The following is a 20407-nucleotide window of genomic DNA, read 5'->3' on the forward strand; positions in this document are numbered from 1 at the left end:
TCTGCTTTCTATGCTAGCATGGGTTGGACGATTTGACTGAGGGCTGGTGAACCAGATGGCTGCACTAGGCTCGAATTTTGATCTGGCAGAGTTTCTACAGCTGGATGCCCTTCCTAATGCCTACCACTACGAGAGTGTAGTGGGTGCCTTTACGTGCCACCGGTAAGGAGGCCAGTCAGGCTTGAATCTTTTTACATGTGCCATCAGCACAAGCGCCAGTAAGGTGATGCTCATAATGATCATGCTTGAATGGTGCCTCTTATGTGCCACCGGCGCGGAAGCCAGTTAGTCACTCTGGCAACGATCATGCTTGGATGGTGCTCTTAGCACCCTACTAGGACATCATATGTAAATGTCTTTTACTGAACTATAAAATTCACCAAAATCTTGTAAACTGAAATTTAGTTGAGTAAAACTTGTGGAAGCCAATCAGATGAACTTTAACTAATCTTGAATAGCAAACAGCTAGTAAGATCGACTCTCCTCTTCCTGCAATAGTTCTTGAGAAGACAATGAGAAAACCATCACTTCTGTAGAGTTGTTCTTAAATCCAGCTCAATTTGTAGCTACATACTTTCAGATTCAGTGCCATTGTACAGCACTTTGAACCTTGGGCAAGTGTCTTCTACTATAACCCTAGGCCAACTAATGCTTTGTGAGTGGACTTGGTAAACAGAACCTGTGTGGAAGGTCATCTTCATATATCATCATCATCATTTAATGTCCGTTGTCCATACTGGCATGGGTTGGACAGTCTGACCAGGGCTGGTAAGCTGAGGGGCTGCACCATACGCCAGTCTGATTTGGCATGGTTCCTATGGCTGGATGCCCTTCCTAATGCCAACCACTCCAAGCATGAAATGGGTGCTTTTATGTACTACTGGCATCGGTGCCAGTTGCATGACACCAGTATCTGCCATGACTATGATTTCACATGACTTGATGGGTCTTCTTAAGCACTGCGTATTGCCAAAGTTCTTGGACATTTGTCATATATATATGTATATATATATATATATGTATATGTGTGTGTATTCATGTATGTATGTTCCTATGTTTGTGTATATCACTAAATCCTTTCTTGACGACTGGTGTTGGTTACTTTATCTTGCCATAGCTTAGTGGAGACATAAACAAACCAACACTGGATGTCAAGAAGTGCATTCAGGATTAGAAATGATGCCAGAAGAGAGATGAGAAGTTGGCACAATTCTCTGGCTTACCACCTCTTGATAAACTGTCCAACCCATGCCAGCATAGGAAATGAACGTTAAAGAATGAGGAACCACTAAGAGATCAAAAGAATATGCACTAGACTTAAAAACAAAACAACATAAGTACTGGGTGTGATGGGGTCAATTCTTTAGCCAAAACCTTTCCAGTCAGTACCTCAGCATTGTCATAATGCAATAACTGAAACAAGTAATAGATTAAAAGCAGTATTCTCTTATATTTGGTAACTGTTTGAAGATCAACTCTTACTCTTGTGTAATTAACTTGGTCTCCTGTACGTCAAGTAAAGACAATGAGAAAGATTGCTACATGCTCAGCCTTGTAACATTGCAATGAAGATGAAGTGTTATTACTGTGTGCTGAACTTAACTCCTCCTCATGTAGTTCACTCCTCCTCATGCAGCTCAATACACTTGTGCCAACAAGAACATAGAAACAAGGGAAATAACCCCAGTGTTAGTTGCCTGGTTGTCTTTCCAATTTCCAGCAGAGGAAAGGTAGAAAAGATACTTGGAACTGATAGTGAGAGCCATATTGAAGCAAGATTACACAGAACAAGAATTGTATTAAACTTAGTTATGTTGTGTAGCCCTTCCATTTAAACTCATTGAAAGATAGAACAAATATTGCTTGTTGGTCTTGCATACCCCAATTTCTATCCATCAGCCACCTTCCTTCTACACTCTCATAAGCTTCCACACTCTCCACACACTCATTAACAAACTTACCTAGCCATGAACCCTACTCAGTCCTTTCTTATATCCTCCTTTCCGTAACTTAACCCTTTAGCATTTAAACCGGCTGAACCTGACCAAAAGTATTCTGCCTGTTTTATGTTCAAACTGGCCAGATCTGGTCTCTCACATCAACCCTACAATATCGTTTTAAAAATAAACAGCTACCTCATCAAAATCTCATAGCTACAAGATAATGCATGATTAGTTCAAAACAATGTGGATAAAAAAGGGTTAATTCTGGCAGAATAATGCGAACACTAAAGGGTTAAAGACACATCTTGACACATCTTCACCATTTTATCTCTTTTCCAGCTGAGGTAACCATCTATTTCCTCTACAGCAAGAAATCTGTTGATGTCCCTCTACTATATTTTAATCTCTCATCATCTGGCCTGAAGCCACTACCTGTATTAAGCCCCACCTTCATTTGAGAGGTCTTGTCATGAAAGTTACTTCGTAACCTCACTGGTGCTGGTGCCGCATAAAAAAGCATCCACTACACTCTGTAAAGTGGTTGGTACTAGAAAAGGCATCCAGCCATAGAAACCATGCCAAAGTAGACATTGGAGCTTGGGTTGTCAGCTGCTGTTAAACTTTCCAACCCATGCCAATATGGAAAACGGATGTTAATAATAATGACGATGACAACAACGACAACAATGATGATAATGATGATGATGATGACATTGATGACGAGATGATGATAATGATGATGATTGCCATGACAACGACAACAACAATGACACTAATATTAGTATCTTGTATATCTAGAACATATATGTGATGGCAGATGAACTTTGAGCAAGCGTAATTCCCATTCTGCTTCTAATTCCATCTTGTAAGTTATTTCCCCTCATTTGCATAATTAATATTCAGCAAAGGGGCCGGGCAGAAAGTACAATTGTTACAACTTCACTTTTTCTTCTTCACTGAATTTTTGTCAATAAGGTTACTCTTGCCACACTGGACATGGATGATTACAAATAATCATACATTTGACCTTTCACCATTCGGTTTACTTGGGTGAGGAATAAATAGTATTTCATCTGTAAATTCTTCATTACTAAAGGTATGTTGTATATCTAATCACCTCATACCTAAAGTATTGCGTCTGTAATTACTCTCTATGTTGGCATTGGTGCCAGTAATCATTTTATACTATGGTAATCCATAATCTTTGTGTGAAATCAAACAGTATATTGTGTTTGTTAATTCTCTCCTGCAACCGGTTTCGTAATGATCTTCCCCACCTGTCTCACTAATTACTGGTTCAATTACCTTCAGATTTTCCGTTGTTTCCTCTTTCAAGTACATTGGTTTTGACTTTAATAATGACATTAATAGATCAATCATTAGGGATTTACTCCATCTCACACAATCTAGTTAGTTAGGTATGTGGCTAATTATCTCCCCCCCCACCTCTCTTTCTCTCACTTTTCCATCTCGCCCAACCCCCCGCCGTCCCCATCATACCATCCAACCCCAGATGTCTTCCGCTGCTTGTAGTGTGACATTATCAGAACACTGAATTCACTTATTCCCCCCTATCACATCTCTACATGACACTTTCACCTGGATTACCTGCTCATCAACTGTCTCATTTACAGATAAACCTTCCTGCTTGTTCTGACACTGAAACTTCTTACTAATGAGTTGGCCACATTAACAATTCCAGGGCATCGTTTTCCTCAATATCACTAATTGTCAATGGCTAGAACAATTCTATTTCTCTTACCTCTCTTAATTTCCTTTCCTAGTCATAAATATTTCCTGTCTTTCATAATTAACTTTATACATTATCAAATTTCACCAGATTTTCCCCCTCTTCTTTCAATATATTTCAATTAAAACTCATACGTAACTTTTGCATATATTTATTTACTTTATTTACTTATTTATTTATTTATTAATCTATTTATTTATTTTCCTTGCAGTTTGGTGTGGAGGAGGAAGAAAAAGAGGCTGTACCGTGTCGGTGGACTTGTAAAACCGGTGAGCTTGATATAAGTGGCGTTCCTCTTGAACTGAACTGACGCTCAACAAAACATGGACAGGAAGAGAATACCAGGGTGTTAATGTACTGTGAAGGAAAGGATTAAGTTAGGAAATGGTGCAGTGCCACACAATATGCATGTCAGCAAGAAAAGGCGTGGGAAGGGGAATCAGGAGCGCTTTAATGGAAGTGACACGACATCAGCTATCTCCAAGGAGGAGAGGCTAGCATTGTAGTAACAACAGAAGAGGCAAAGTCTGGAGAAAGGACATCTCTGAGCCAGAAGTTGGAATATGTTTGCAAGTGACTTCATGTCAGCATGGCTGTGTGGTTAAGAAGTTCAATTTTCATTCACAGGACTTTGGTTCAATTCCACTGTGTGGCACCTTGGGTATGTGCCTACACTAGAGGCGAGCCAATGCATTCTGATTGAAATGTATATGATGTGTGTGTGTGTATGTGGGTGCTTTTGTGGTTGTCTTTTTCTACTTGAAGAATAGTGTTGGTTTGTTTATATCCCTGAAACTACATTTCAACAGAAAAAAACCCCCCAAAACATAGAAAGCATAGGTGTGTTTGAATGGTAAGAAGTTTGTGTGTATGCGCATGCTTGTGTCTCTGTTTGTTCCTCACCACTGCTTGATAAATGGTGTCAGTGCAATGACATCTCCATAACTTAGCAGTTCAGCAGAAGAGACCGACAGAATAAGTACCAAGCGTAAAAAAAATGTACTGGAGTTGATTTCACCGACCAAACCCTTCAAAATAGTGCCCCAGTAACGAAAGAAATCTGGAAAAAGGCTAATGGAGTGAACAATGACCCCTACAGAAGGTCCTTCAGTTTGCTCCCTACATTATTTTAGAAAAAAAACTACTACATTAGTAACTTATTAGTTCAAGGTAGAAGAACTTCACTCAAGTAGGTTGTAAGTTTCTTTAACATCATCTAGCCGCTTCATCACAGATGATGAAATAGATTTTCTGCAAATACAGAAAAGAGAAAAAAAAGAAAAAACACCAATGGCAAAATGCCTCTCAACTCCAAGCCATTTGTAGTTTTTACTTTGACTCTAAATATATTTAAGTACTGCGTATCAATAAACTATAGTTTCCCCTTTCATAATACTAAAACATCATTGTCATATTCCAATCAATGTTAACTGTTTTTGAAGTAGCAATCGAAGACCATAAATTTGCTTTTATCTGTTTGCTAAAATTTTGATATTATGTATGGTAAACATTATAATGAACTTTCTGTGTATCTATTTAGTAATCATCACCACCACCACCAATACCACCACCACCACCATCATCATCATCGTTTAATGTCTACTTTCCCATGCTGGCATCGATCAGATGGAATTTCTTGTGGCAGATTTCTTTTACAGCTGGATGCCCTACCTGTGGCTAACCTTTACTTGTTTTCAAGCAAGGTAATTTTTCCCCATGGCTATACATGTTTCACATGAAGGATTGTAAATGAACATCACCTCTACAATGGAGATGCTCATTTGAAACCATTATGTGTTGTCAAGATGAGGTTATACACATACACACATATACATAAATATATATGTTCTCAGACTTACACACACACACACACACACACATATATACACATATATATTCATGCACACACACATACACACACATATATACATACAAAATATACACATGTGTATATGTATTCTTTTATTCTTTTACTTGTTTCAGTCATGCTGGAGCACCACCTTTAGTGCTGCCTGACTGGCTCCCATGCCAGTGGCATGTAAAAAGCACCATTCAAGTGTGATTGATGCTAATACTGCGTGACTGGCCCTCGTGCTGGTGGTACATAAAAAGCATCCACAACACTCTTGGAGTGGTTGGCATAAGGAAGGGCATCCAGCTGTAGAAACTTTGCCAGATCAGATTGGAGCCTGGAGCAGCCTTCTAGCCTGCCAGCCCCACAGTCAAACTGTCCTATCCATGCCAGCAAGGAAAGCAGATGTTAAACGATGATGATGATGATGATGATGTGCATGTATGTGTACATGTGTGTGTGTGTGTGTGTTCCGCTGAGGTCGACATTGCCTTTCATCCTTTCAGGGTCGATAAATTAAGTACCAATTATGCACTAGGGTCGATGTAATTGACTTAACCCCTTTGTCTGTCCTTGTTTGTCCCCACTATGTTCAGCCCCTTGTAGGCAATAAAAATAAAATATATATATATATGGTGGTTGTGATGATGATGATGATGATGATGATAATGAAGATGATGATACTGATGATAATGATGATCACAAACAGATACACAGAAAGTTCATTATATACAAACACACACATGGTGGACTTCTTTCAGGTTCCATCAACCAAATCAATTCACAAGGCTTTGGTTGGCTCTAGGTTATTGTAGAAAATACTTGCCCAAGTTGCTGCACAGTAAGACTGAATCTGTGACCACATGCTTCAGAAAGAAGCTTCTTAACCACACAGACATGCCTCGTGTAACCTGAACATACTTCTCTTTTTATGGGCAGAGGAAAATGGACCATGGCTATGACACTTTACAAGACCACTGAGGTGGGGAGGAATAGAGAAATGGCTTTTTACACCAGTCACCAGGTCAGAATGCTTACAACTGAATGGACTTCACATGGAAGTCAACCATGAGCCACGTGGTGGTGGTGGTAGTGGTGATGGTGGTAGTAGTGGTGGTAGTGGTGATGGTGGTAGTAGTGGTGGTTGTGGTGGTTGCGTGGTGGTGTTGGTGTCGGTGATGGTAGTGGTACTGTTGGTTGTGGTAGTGGTGGTTATAACCCATGCAATGGATTAAATTTACCACCCCAACAGAAGCACCTGTAGGGCTGAAGGGGTTGTCAGATCCAACCTATGCTTTTATTGGGGCAGCATTTTGGGTTTACTGTATAAACCTGTACCAAGGGGGCACACTGCAAAGTGAAGGGCTGCCCTGGGTGGCACACTTGAGTTATGTCACTGACCTCAGGTATGGCACTTCTAATGGGAATCTACACAGATTCTGTCTACCAAACTTCATTGAAAATGATTTGGTTTACCTAAGGGTTATGATAGAAAGCACTTGCCTGAGGTGCTAGAAAGCAACATCAAATCTGAAATCATATACGTAGCTGACAAATAAAATTTCCAAACCAAAACAGCCATGTAAACACTTAAAGAGAAATATGATTCATATCAGCAAATATTTACTTTAATGACCATAAAATTGTAACTAATGCCAATATACATACATACATATATATATATATATATACACACACATATACGTACACACGTATACGTATACATATACATACACACACACACACATATATATATACATACACACACACACATATATATACATAAATATATAAACATGTGTATATATATATGTGTGTGTGTGTTTATACAAGCATGTATTGTATGCATGTGTGTATGTATATATATACATATATATATATATATATATATATATATATATATATATATACATATATATATACATATATGTATATACACACACACATGTATGTATGTATATATATATGTATATATATATTTATATGTACATTTTCTTATTTATTTATTTAAGCTTTAGATAGTGATTTACCACACCCAGCCTGCACTTGTCTCATTCTCTGATTTATTAGATCTCACATCTACAGAGAAAGGCTGATATAGTATCAATAAATAAGATTTTTTTGTTTTTGCGAATGTCAGACAAGGTATTTCTTGATGGAGAAAATGATGTGAGAATATGACATTAATAGTGATATCAACGATGCTGATGTTAGTAATGGTAGTGGTGATGATGATGATGATGGTGGCGGTGGTAGTGGTGGCAGTAGTAACAATGAACAATACTGTTGACAATACTCTGGTGGTATTGATAAGGTGGCAAGCTGGCAGAAACGTTAGCACGGCGGGCGAAATGCTTAGCGGTATTTCGTCTGCCGTTACGTTGTGAGTTCAAATTCCGCCGAGGTCGACTTTGCCTTTTTAATCCTTTCGGGGTCGATAAATTAAGCACCAGTTACGCACTGGGGTCGATGCAATCGACTTAATACCTATGTCTGTCCTTGTTTGTCCCCTCTGTGTTTAGCCCCTTGTGGGTAATAAAGAAATAGGTATTGATGTCTTCTGCACAGTTTTTGTCAATACTAAAGTTTATCTCCCAAAGTGTTTGTTGACCCAAGTTTATGGAAGAAATCGCTTACCCAAAATACTGCAAAGTGGGATAGAACCCAGAATGACCGCAGCATTGAAGAGTGAGCCTTTTCACCACTGAGCCCATTCCTATATTTATGGGCCTATGGGGAGTATGGGAAATAACATTAGCAAAAAAATAGATTTAATGACAAGAATGGTAATAATAATGACAATGATGTGATGGACAATGGTGCCAGTACTGACAATGGTGCCGGTACTGCCACTATTGCCATTTCCAATGAGGATCGTGGGAAGATGAAGGGTGGGGGAAGAGGAGGCATGGCAGGACAATATTCATGGATATTTGTGTTATGTGATGGAGACTATTGGTAGTTCTGTTCTTGGAGGCGTTGGGAATGTATAGTAAAACTGATCCTAACTGACATTGTATTTTTCTCCTTCTCTCTCTTTCTCTTTGTCCCTCTCTCTGTCTGTCTCTGTCTCTGTCTCTCAGTTTCTCTCTCTCTCTCTCTCTCAGGATTAACATTTAGAATTCATTGCGGAACAGCTTAACCAGGATCTTTTGTGGTTTAGTCATGTGTATAAGCTGAATAGGATGCCATTCTTACACATCTATTCCCCTTCCTACATACAATGTCTGTTCCTGAGATGATAGGGAATGTTTTTATGCTGGAAGGCCCTGTTGAAGTTAACTGACATCTGACACAGCCACATTCAAGTTAAATGCCTCCTGACAACTGCCTTAAAAAAACAGCTATATTACTAAATCTATTATTTCATATGATATAATTATAAGTGCAGGCATGGCTTTGGGGGTTAAGAAGCTCACTTTGCAACCATGTGGTTTTGGGTTCAGTCTCGTTGCTCAGTACCTTGCCTTGTGAGTAAATCTGATAGAAGGAAACTTTGTCGAAGCCCATTATATGCGTGTGCTTTTGTGCTTGGGTTTGTTCCCCGTCACTGCTTGACAACAGGTGATGGTTTGTTTCCATTTCCATAACTTAACGGTTTGGCAAATGAAGCCAACAGAACAAGCATGAACCTTAAAAATTAGTACCTGGGTTGATAAATATGGCTAAGCCTTTGAAGACAGTGCCCCAGCATGGTCACAGTCCAATAACTGAAATAAGTAAAACTAACAAAATGTGAAAACAGGGCTCAGTTCCAGAATAAGCACATATTTTATTTTATTTTTTATTTTTATCTAGTTTCAGCTCACAAGCTGTGGCCATGCTGGGGCACCGCCATATAGGATCAAGGATGAAATTTTGGGACATTTTTTGGAAAAAAGTGTTTGTTAAAGGCCGTTGAATATGGTGCTTCTTTCTTGTTTTACTTCTAGTGTAAAAATGGTAAAGATCCCCTCTCCCACTTTGGTCATGAATGACCATGGAATTGCACCTAGAAAGTTCCTCTCTGAGGCACAAGTCTGTGCAAAGTTGTGTATAGAAGACTAGCAGTTGCCCATGCATACCAACCTCCCCTCTTCACGCCACTGATGTTAACCAAGGGAAAGGCAAAGACTGATATAGCTTGGCACCAGTGATGCCGCAACTTATTTCTACAGATGAGTGAACGGGAACAACGTGAAATAAAGTGTCTTGCTCAAGAACACAACGCACAGCCCTGTCCAAGAATTGAACTCACTACCTCATGATTGTAAACCCAATACTTTAACCACTGAGCTATGTGCCTTCACACTTCTAGTGTAAGGTAATAACATTTTTGGAAAGTTGGCAGAATCATTAGCATGCTGGGCAAAATTCTTGGCAAAATTTCATCTGTTTTGTGTTCTGAGTTCAAATTCTGCAAGGTTGACTTTTGCCTATCATCCTTATGGAGTTGATAAAATAAGTAGCAGTTGTGCACTGGGCTTGATGAAATGGATTTAACCCCTCCCCCAAAATTGCTGGCCATGTGTCAAAATTTGAAACCAGTATTTTCATGGAGGTAAGGCATCCTCACTGTCTTCCTTCAGAGATATTTTACTTTCCATTTCTTAATTGCTAAGCCACGACCACCACTGCTGCTGCTAGTGCCGAAATCAGAAATAGCTTTCCAAAAAATCCAGTTTCAGAAACTTGAGAATTATTTTGTAAACTTGAATACATTTTAGAAAAGAAATTAAAAAATTGTAACATAAGGAAAAGATACACATTAAAATTTAAATAAGAAGACATTTTTAAGCATCTTCTGGCTATATGTTTTTTGTTAACATAGAGTAAAAGGAAAAAAACATGGATAGATCAAAAATATTGTCAATGTTTGTTGAATATTGATATAAGTATGTGTATGTGTGTGTATGTACAAGATTTTATGGCATAAACGATGTAAGGTCATGTTAGACACACCCCAATTTGAGCAGTGAATGTTCAGGAATTAGAGGAATTAGTTTTTAGTGCATCAAAGCATGTAATATAGGCCTAACTTCACATGTAGGACCCGGGGGTGATCTTTTGAGACATTTTTCCTATGAAGAGTGCATCTTACAATGCACTTTTCATATATGCTATCAGTGAGCAGCAAGAGAAGTAAAAATAAAACAGTTGGTGGAGGTGAGGCTAAGAACAAGAGAGATATGATATGGCAGGGTAGTCTGTGGAACCAGTGGGGAGGAGAAGAGGCTGGCATATACATTAAAATTCGCTCTAGAATAATCCAGGGAAATATTTCTCACCAGCTATATAAATCTACAACTCTTGATTTGTAACTATTTTGATAAGTGCCAACATGGAAACTGTGAGAATCATGTAGATGCCTCTGATGAGAACTCAATAAGGTTCAAAAATTGATTAAGGTTGTTCATCATTTTCATAGGTGCAGGAGTGGCTGTGTGGCGAGTAGCTTGCTTACCAGCCACATGGTTCCGGGTTCAGTCCCACTGCATGGGACCTTGGGAAAGTGTCTTCTACTATAGCTTCAAGCCGACCAAAGCCTTGTGAGTGGATTTCGTAGACGGAAACTGAAAGAAGCCCATCGTATATATGTATATATATATATATATGTGTGTGTGTGTATATATGTTTGTGTATCTGTGTTTGTCCATCCCCCCCAACATCGCTTGACAACCGATGCTGGTGTGTTTATGTCCCCGTAACTTAGCGGTTTGGCAAAATGAAACCGATAGAATAAGTATTAGGCTTGCAAAATAACTCCTGGGGTCGATTTGACTTGACTAAAGGCAGTGCTCCAGCATGGCTGCAGTCAAATGACTGAAATAAGTAAAAAAAAAAAATATATAAATCTTTCAGCCTTTGAGTCCTTTTCTTGCTTCTGCTAAATATAGATTTCAAATTTTAGCCCATTGACCCCTAGTGATCAACTGGTACTTATTTTATTGACCCCTAAAAGAATAAAAAGTCAACCTCACAATATTTTGTGTTCTATTATGCTGTTTATATCACCATACCTGTGTGTGTGTGTATGTGTGTGTGTGTGCGCACGTGTGTGTATGTATGTGCGTGAGTGTGTGCGCACGTGTGTGTATGTATGTGCGTGTGTGTGTCTATATATATACATACATATATATATATACATATACTAGCAGTATTGCCCGGCGTTGCTCGGGTTTGTAAAGGAAATAACTATAAAGCATTTTTAGAGAGTTATAGCCAAAAAATAGCAAAAAAATGCATTAAAAATGGAAAAAAAATGATGGTAAATTATTTTTAAATCGTTGACTCATCGTAGACATTTTTAGAGAGTTACTTCCCTTATATAATAGCGAAAAAATGCATTAAAATGGAAAAAAATGATGGCAAATTATTTTTAAAATCGCAGACGCACGCTAATAGCCAGAAGGGCTCGATATGAATCACGACTATAAGATACTCGGTTTTGGTTAAACTGCACCACAAAATGTGGGAGTAGTTAGGAATCTAAATCGTAGGAGACAGACACACAACCTTACTTTTATATATAAAGATATATATACAGGGCTGACCAAAAGTCACCTGACAGTAAATCAAAAACTATTCAATTCCAAGATTAAAACAAAAACTTATTTTATATGAGAATTCGTTAATAAATGGACAAATGCTGAAAAATGAATGGTGATAATAACTCACAACATTCAATTATTAAACATTCATAATTGGAATGAATATATGAAATTGGATATTAAGTATTTATGGAATTTTTTGATTAACTGTCAGGTGACTTTTGGCCAACATTTTATATATATATATATATATATATATATATATTTTTTTTTTCTCTCCTTGTTTCTCTCCGTGTTTCTTTTCTGTGTATCTTTCTGTTGAAGAGCATAGGCTCGAAACGTAAAAGACTTGTTTTATTTATATTCCTGAGCGCCATACTAATACAATTGTTTGTTTGTATTCCACCTGCCTTCGTCCTTTGTTTATTTTCATAAAGCTCCCCGTTACATATATATATATATATATATATATATATATATATATATATATATATATATATATATATATATATATTTACATATATTTCATGCAAGCATAGTAGACAGAAACTGTGTGAAGGCGTAGTGTTATACATGTACGTGCATGTGTCTTTGTTCACTCGCACTGCTTGACAATATATATATTTCATTTATATATATTTCATTTATATATATTTCATGAAAGCATAGATAGGTCAAGGCATGGCTGTACAGTTATGAAGTTCACTTTGAAACCACACAATTATCTTGGAAATTTTTGTTCACTTACAGAATACGATAAAGAAGTATTTGTTGATCTTACTAAAAAAGACATAAGTGATATGGCAGTAGAATTACTAAAACATGCTTCTGTTGAGTTTGCCTTTCAATATTTACCATCAGCTGCTAAATATCATTATGATTCCAGGTTAGTCCTTCCCTTAGAATGGATAGTAATTAACCCTGATTCTGATAAAAAAATATTACTCATATGAAAAATTAATGTGGCTAATCGCCACACATGATTTTGATGTATCAAAATTTCATAAATTCGTGTTACAAAACTTTCCTAAAGATGAAGTTTTTAAGAAAATTCTTGAAAAATATGCGCAAAACCAAACAATCTCCACATTTCAAATCCTTATGTATGTGTTTGGAAATAAATCAAGTTCAAGTTGCGACTACACTAAAAATATGGAAATTCTAAAAATGTTTGAACCTTTTGAGAGATTTTTTTCGCTGTTCCAGGATAATTGCAAAGTTGAAAAGATGTTAGTTTTTAAAAATAATTCTACCCATGATGCTTTATTATATGTAATTTTAATCTTCTTAATCTGTGGTTGCTTTAAAAAAAATCCTGTTTTATGATTCAACCTCTATATGGTTGGGCGACTCTTTAACCCATTAGTATTTAACCCTTTAGCATTTAAACCGGCCATATCCGGCCAGAAGTATTCTGCCTGTTTTATGTTCAAACTGGCCAGATCTGGTCTCTCACACCAACCCTACAATATCATTTTAAAAATTAACAGCTTCCTCATCAAAATCTCATAACTACAAGATAATGCATGATTAGTTCAAAACAATGTGGATAAAAAAGCATTAATTTTGGCAGAATAATGTGAACACTAAAGGGTTAAACCGGCCATATCCGGCCAAAATATTTAATCTGTTTTATGTTCAAATGGACCAGATCCAGGCTCTCACACCTACCCTACAATGTTATTCTACATTAAGTAATTGCACCATCAAGATCTTGAAGATATGAGATAATGCATGATTAATTCAAATCAATGGGAATCAATAAACATTATGTTTGATAGAATAATCTGAACAATAAAGGGTTAAAAGTTCTTTCAATAATTATTTTGTGTGGATGTTGTTGGCCGGTGTCTTCTGCTGTAGCCATGGATTAACCAATACTTTGCAAGCTGTAAGTGAAACAGGTAGGTAAAATCTGAGAGAACTCCGTTATGTATGTAAGTATGTATGCATGTATGTATGTATATATATGTATGTATGTATGCATACTCTTTTACTTGTTTCAGTCATTTGACTGCGGCCATGCTGGAGCACCGCCTTTAGTCGAGCAAATCGACCCCAGGACTTATTCTTTGTAAGCCCAGTACTTATTCTATCGGTCTCTTTTTGCCGAACCGCTAAGTGACAGGGACGTAAACACACCAGCATCGGTTGTCAAGCAATGCTAGGGAGACAAACACAGACACACAAACACATACACGCACACACATATATATACATATAGACGACAAGCTTCTTTCAGTTTCCGTCTACCAAATCCACTCACAAGGCATTGGTCGGCCCGGGGCTATAGCAGAAGACACTTGCCCAAGGTGCCACGCAGTGGGACTGAACCCGGAACCATGTGGTTGGTTAGCAAGCTACTTACCACACAGCCACCCCTGCGCCTGTATGCATATATGCATCTAATTATATATGTATGCATATATATGTATGAAGGCTCATGGCCTTGTGGTCACAGAATTGCACTAATACTTGTGAGATTGTGGTTTCAATTCCAGGACTCGGTGGTGCATTATGTTCTTGAGTAAAACACTTCGTATGATGTTGTTCTGCGATCGCTTCAATATTTGTCGTATGGCACTCCATGCACCTGTTCAGGTAACACTGATTTGACGAAGGGAGCGAGCACATAATGTGCAGCACATGCTTTTGATCACTATAAACAAATCATTTGTGCAGGTCGTTCGGCAAGAAATAGTAGAACCATCTTTCTTGACAATGAGAGACTACAATCACGTGTGTGTGTGTGTGTATGCATGCATGTATGTATGTATACAACCAATCAAATGCAAAATATATCAAATGCATGTATGTATGCATGTATGTATGTGTGCAGGCATGTATACAGCATGTATGCATGTATTCATGCATGAATGTATGCATACATGTATATGTGGACATATGTATGTATGCGTGTGTGTACGTGTGTGTGTACGTATGTATGATGTATGTGTGTATGTATGTATGTGAATATCTATGTATGTATGTATCTATCTATATATATATATATATATATATATGTGCATGTATGTATTTATGTATGTATCTATCTATATATATATATATATATGTGCATGTATGTATTTATGTATGTATGTACATGTGTATGTATGTACATATGTTTGCATGTATGTATGTTCCTATGTATGTGTGATTGTGTGCATGACTGAGTGTACATTCCTTCTCATCTTGACATGTGGATGGTGATTGTAAAGAAAAGCCTCACCGTTCATAGCAACAGTGTTTTGTTTGCTGGCAGTCCTCCTTGAAAGCATGTCAGAGCTGTTCATTGTTTGATAAACTGCAGGTTTATTACCTTGCTTGAAAGCAAGCGAGGGCTAGCATCAGTGAGAGCATTCAACCATGGAAAACTCTACCTCAACAAAGCGTCATTTTATCCATGCAAGCAAGGAAATGTAGATGTTATGATGATGAAAGAAACGATGACGATAATGATGATGACAATGATGATGATGACGACGACGACGATGATAATGATATATGCTTGCACCTATTCATGTCCATATAGTATAATGGTAGATGGAATTTCCTGCATCATTAATCCAAATTTCTTATTTCTGAGCTTCAAACAATTATAAAAAGAATGGAACTTAAGACAGTTTCTAATGGACATATAGAAAAGATGTTTGAATATCACAAAAATGTATTATGTGAATGAATGAAATTAAACAAAAGAAAAGAGATTTATAATCCTAAATCCATGTTTATTACCCCCAAAAAGAATTAAATCTGATTTCAAAATCAAATAGTTTATTTCCAGACATATTTTACCATAGAAGCACACATGCTTCCACTCAAATCTGCATTGTAAATTGCATTTAAGTTAGAAATTATACACCTTATGATGACTTGTGTGGCTTCAATGAAAGGACCAAGATGTTGGCGCCTTGTAAGTATAATTCCAATTTTTCTAAATAACAGCAGCAGAATCAAAGGTATTAGCCTAGTACTCAAAAGGGAGGAGAACAACGTTCTACAGCCCAGTAGTAAACTCTTTTACTTGTTTCAGTCATTTGGCTGCGGCCATGCTGGAGCACCACCTTTAGTCGACCAAATCGACCCCGGGACTTATTCTTTGTAAGCCCAGTACTTATTCTATCGGTCTCTTTTGCCGAACTGCTAAGTGACGGGGACGTAAACACACCAGCATCGGTTGTCAAGCAATGCTAGGGAGACAAACACAGACACACAAACACACACGCACATACATATATATATATATATATACATATATACGACAGGCTTCTTTCAGTTTCCGTCTACCAAATCCACTCACAAGGCATTGGTCGGCCCGGGGCTATAGCAGAAGACACTTGCCCAAGATGCCATGCAGTGGGACTGAACCCAGAACCATGTGGTTGGTTAGCAAGCTACTTACCACACAGCCACTCCTGTGCCTTCAAGAAGTACTCACTTCCTGATGAACTTGCATGCGATGAAAGTTTGCTGAACTAGGTAACCTAAGTACTCCAAGAAAGACTTAGTAGGGAGATGCTCTGCACATCAAAGAAGGTTATGCATGGGTATGCCTCCAGTAAACTTGAGGATGATACTAAGATCATTATGAAGTGTGACCTCTCGGACTCATGAGTATTTGTTACGATATATCTTATCTTTTCTACTAAGTTTATATTTACAAACATATACCTGAAATTATTGCGTAACTTTACTATGATAGTAATTACTGTAAATCCTCGAGTATAATCCACCCTTGAGTATAATACGCAGGGGATTTTTAGGGGGCTGTACCTCTGAAAAACTTAAACCTTGTGTATAATACGCACCCCTTCTCTAACTTGAGTCAAGGAGGTCTATATAACGTCCTTGGTTTGTAAAAATGTATACGGTAACATCCTTTATTATTATTGTATATATAACATAATTCAAACGTGTAGCTTTTTTGTGCAAATTTTTTGCAGAAAATAAAGAAATAACAGTAATAACGTTTAATAAATGTTGCTTACTGCAATTTGTGGATGATCTTTTTATGACTTCATTGCTTATAGGCTTAGCTTAAGGTATTTTCACACCCAACATCACAAAATGCGTCTGAATAAACATATCCAGACAGCAAATAGAGACTCGGACATTGGTTAGAAAATATTTTTCATTTTTAACCTCGTATATAGTACGCACTAGGAATTTTGACCTTTAAATTTTGGGAAAAAAATGCGGATTATACTCGAGGATTTATGGTATATAAAACCTCAAAAAGCTAGAATTTCCAGGCATAGAAAGTGGCCAGTTCGTATGCACTTTGAAATTACAATCTGAAGTCGAATAATAAGGATGGATATGCAAGACTTTTTTAAAGTTCAACGCATATTAAATTCTACTAATGACTCTTTTTTTTGTTTTTGTCAGAAGATAGCTCTTCTCTTAAAGCAAGAATTCAAATAATTTAAACAGAAAGTTAACATATATGCATAAATACTTAATTAATTAAATAAATAAACTGACACACAGACACACTCACTAAACACCCATCCACACACACACAGACACACACACACACATAAAATTAAACACCCTTGTATTTCTCTTGTTATTTAATCTGTGTGTGTGTGTGTATGTGTGTGTGTATGTGTGTGTATGTGTGTGTGTATGTGTGTGTGTGTGTATGTGTGCATGTGTGTGCGTGCGTGTGTGTGTGTATGTGTGTGTGTGTCTATGTGTGTGTGTATGTGTGTGTGTGTGTATGTGTGTGTATGTGTGTATGTGTATGTGTGTGTATGTGTGTGTGTATGTGTGTGTATGTAAGTGTATGTGTGTATGTGTGTGTGTATGTGTGTGTATGTGTGTGTGTATGTGTGTGTGTATGTGTGTGTGTATGTGTGTGTGTATGTGTGTGTGTATGTGTTTGTGTATGTGTGTGTGTATGTGTGTGTGTATGTGTGTGTGTGTATGTGTGTATGTGTATATGTGTGTGTGTATGTATGTGTGAGTGTGTGTGTGTATGTGTGTGCATGTGTGTGTATGTGTGTATGTGTGTATGTGTGTATGTGTGTATGAGTGTGTGTATGTGTGTGTGTTTGTGTGTGTGTAGGTGTGTGTGTAGGTGTGTGTGTATGTATGTGTATGTGTATGTGTGTGTATGTGTGTGTGTATGTGTGTGTATGTGTGTGTTTGTGTGTGTGTCTGTGTGTACATATCTCGCTGAATATTTTTACCTTAAGTTGGAGATTGGAGATTCCTATGGCAATTCATCAAACAAGTATTTGTTTATATATTTATTAGTTTTTTTTTTCTTTCTTTCATTGTCAATATTTTGTTAGTTCAGACATCCACATTGACTTTATAAATAACAAATTATTCTAGCTGTTGCAGTTAATGCTCAAATTAAGATTTCAGACATGAAATCAAGATTTAAAGTTTAATCTAAATGAAGATTTTTCAGAGATTTACGTTGTATAAAGTTTGTGTATAGAATGAGAATTTAAAGAGAAAGCCCATTTCTTTTGCAATGCACGTTCACTTTTATTTATAATACAACTAGAATTGGCTTCATGCTATCATACTTTTATACTCTTGTGCACTGAAAATAAAGAAAATAATAATATTAAATTAAAGTAAACATTGAATTTTGTGGGTGCAGGGCGTAGCAGAGTGGTTAAGATGTTCACTTAATGACCACCGTCTAGAAGCTAGCTCAAGTGTCTCCTGCTGTTGAGCAATGTGTATGTTTGTGTGTGTGCGTGTGCATGTGTGTATGTGGGTATGTGTGTGTATATACTCTTTACTCTTTTACTTGTTTCAGTCGTCATTTGACTGCGGCCATGCTGGAGCACCGCCTTTAGTTGAGCAAATCGACCCCGGGACTTATTCTTTGTAAGTCCAGTACTTATTCTATCGGTCTCTTTTGCCGAACCGCTAAGTGACGGGGACGTCAACACACCAGCATCGGTTGTCAAGCAATGCTAGTGGGACAAACACACACACACAAACACATACACACACACTTATATATATATATATATATATATATATATATATATACATATATCGACAGGCTTCTTTCAGTTTCCGTCTACCAAATCCACTCACAAGGCATTGGTCGGCCTGGAGCTATAGCAGAAGACACTTGCCCAAGGTGCCATGCAGTGGGACTGAACTCGGAACCATGTGGTTGGTTAGCAAGCTACTTACCACACAGCCACTCCTGCGCCTATGTGTATATATATATATATGGTTAGGGCAGCGGACTCGCGGTTGTAGGATCACAGTTTCGATTCCCAGACCGGGCATTGTGAGTGTTTTTTGAGCGAAAACACCTAAAAAGCTCCACGAGGCTCCGGCAGGGGATGGTGGCGATCCCTGCCATACTCTTTTGCCACAACTTTCTCTCACTCTTTCTTCTGTTGGCCTGCTCGCTTAGCCAGTGGAGTGGCATCATTTAAAGGCTAAAACAATGTGAAGCGCATTGTGACTAGCGATGTGTAGCAACATCTGATAGCCTGGTCGGTCACAGTGATATATATATATATATGCACACACATACGTATATATACATGTATACACACACACAGAGACACACATACATATACACTTTTTTATTCATTTCAGCAATGTGGTTGTGATCATGCTGGAGCACCACTGTGATTTTGCACTTTTACATATAATTCTTCTTTAGTTGAGTTCTTCAGGGTGGTAGGATTTCATATCACCTCTTTTCTATGTGATGTTGCCATGTTTGTTGGCCCATTTTGTGTATAAAGAGTTTGACATCTCAGCTCTTATCTGTACCTCATGCCACGCTGTTGGTTCATCCGGTATTGTGGAGAGGAGAATGTCTAGTTTCTTTTAGAAGACATCTACGTTCATATTGTGGGTTTCTTAATTTTTGTGTAGATATCTATCTCTCTCTCTCTCTCTCTCTCTCTCTATATATATATATATATCTATATATATATATATATATATATATATATATATATATACATATATATATATATATATATAATATATATATATTATATATATATATATATATATGTATATATATAGATATATGTATATATATCTATATATATATATATATAGTGGAAGTGGTTAGGGTGTTGCACTCGTGATTGTAAGTTTGTGATTTCAATTCCTGGACCAGGAATTCAACACCATTATGTTCTTGAGTACGTCATTGCACATTACTCCAGTCCACTCAGCTGCCAAAAAATGCACTCCATCCAGTGGGGAATGTATATGCCACAAAATCTGGCAAACTGGCCTTATAAGCCAATGGCTTGGGAAGCACCTTTGAGAGAGGAAGCTTTTAAGCTAATATATAGTTTTAAAGCAACTGACTCTGAATGGG

The 20407-nt window shown here is 37.5% G+C and overlaps 1 protein-coding gene and 1 long non-coding RNA gene across 5 annotated transcripts in view; both read right to left on the minus strand.

Annotated features, from left to right (window-relative positions):
- LOC118766068 overlaps positions 1–7359 on the minus strand; it is an 18797-nt gene extending 11438 nt beyond the window's left edge. Inside the window, exons 1-2 of the long non-coding RNA XR_005001999.1 lie at positions 7342–7359; positions 6105–6112 (exon numbers count right to left, since the gene is read on the minus strand). This is a non-coding gene — a long non-coding RNA (uncharacterized LOC118766068). The remainder of the gene's footprint in view (positions 1–6104; positions 6113–7341) is intronic.
- The window catches only part of LOC115219543 (protocadherin beta-15-like), a 145078-nt gene that overhangs the window by 107175 nt on the left and 17496 nt on the right, over positions 1–20407 (minus strand). The window lies entirely within an intron of this gene.

This window comes from Octopus sinensis, linkage group LG14, assembly GCF_006345805.1.
Source record: "Octopus sinensis linkage group LG14, ASM634580v1, whole genome shotgun sequence".
Classification (NCBI taxonomy): Eukaryota; Metazoa; Mollusca; class Cephalopoda; order Octopoda; family Octopodidae; genus Octopus; species Octopus sinensis.